Source organism: Delphinapterus leucas, chromosome 10, assembly GCF_059928025.1.
Source record: "Delphinapterus leucas isolate spDelLeu-1000000601 "Yukka" chromosome 10, BTC_Dleu_Yukka2, whole genome shotgun sequence".
Taxonomy (NCBI): Eukaryota; Metazoa; Chordata; class Mammalia; order Artiodactyla; family Monodontidae; genus Delphinapterus; species Delphinapterus leucas.
The window spans coordinates 25,998,367-25,999,625 of record NC_143138.1 but is presented as its reverse complement, the minus strand read 5'-3'; the positions used below and the strand labels follow the sequence as shown (position 1 = coordinate 25,999,625).

Here is a 1,259-nt window from a genome sequence, read left to right as displayed (position 1 = left end):
AGACAGAGGGCAAGCTGCAATTTCACTCACGCCTGACGTTGATGGAACGCACGTTCACATCTCTGAAAGTTTGCACCTTGAAGGTTCGTATGTAGGGGACTTACTGTACATAAGTCATTAACGGTGGCACAGGGCCTCCTCCTCTACTGAGACCATTGTTTGTTTGTTTTTTAAGGCTGTAGAGTAGAAAAGACAATAGTATCTCGATGGTAACCCCACCACCTAAGCAAGAAGTTTTTTTTACTTAACTTACTTACTTATTTATTTTTTAATTAAAAAAAATATGGAACGCTTCACGAATTTGCATGTCATCCTTGTGCAGGGGCCATGCTAATCTTCTCTGTATCATTCCAATTTTAGTATATGTGCTGCTGAAGTGAGCACTATTTATTTAATTTTTTAATGACAGTCTTAATTTAAGGGATATATGTTCTTCTATCTCCCACATTGTTCTCTACTGTAAGTACAAGGGGATGCTGTTTGATGACCTAATGAAGTCAAGGAGCCTTGAAGATCATTTCCCTAAATCAAGAAGCCCACAGACACTTTACTAGGAGCAGATGAATGCTTGGCTCCCAGGAAGACTTCCCAGCCTCCACTGCTCCTCCTCTGCTCACCTCACCCAGATCCCAGCTCCCAGCTCCCAGGATGCAGTTCCCCGTTACTTTGTGGATATCTGTTTCCCAAGCCCTCCAAGAAGCAAGACTGATAAAGTGGGGAAAATCACTAAGCAAAATCATCACCCCTAATTTACTGTCCCTATTTGTTCTTTCACTATTTTCTTTCTCTGAAAACTCAGATAACCAAAGATTACCTGGTGCAAAAACTCATTTATCGAGAGGGAAACTGAGCCTCAAGGATGTGAAATACCTAAGGGCATGGGTAGTTAATGGCAGAACCACAGTGAAAATAAAAGTGTCCTCTCCTCTAGTGTTCTGGGCACCTAATTTCCAGTCCAGCATTCCTTCTATCTGAACAGACTGCGGTCCAAACCTGAACCAGCTGCCTCTGTAGACAATACCCTCCTTGCTCTGCACACCATCTTTGTGCTTCTGACTGCTCCTCCAGCTCCAGAGTGTATCTGAGAAACCAGTCCTACTCAAGACTGGGCACACTGAGCTCCAACCACCACCTCAAAATGGCCAGTTTTACACTTTTGTGAAAACCCACCTTGTTTCCCATCCTTATTTCAAAGCTAGGGTTGGTATTTCAAAGGACAGCACACAGGGTGTATTTCACTGGCACAGGAGGCGGGCATA

General features: G+C 43.5%; 1 non-coding gene across 1 annotated transcript; it reads right to left on the bottom strand.

The window, feature by feature from the left end:
- Window positions 1–277: 277 nt before the first annotated feature.
- LOC115801799 (U6 spliceosomal RNA) lies at window positions 278–384 on the bottom strand. The gene has a single exon (XR_004022144.1). It is a non-coding gene; the product is annotated as a U6 spliceosomal RNA (small nuclear RNA).
- Window positions 385–1,259: the final 875 nt, after the last annotated feature.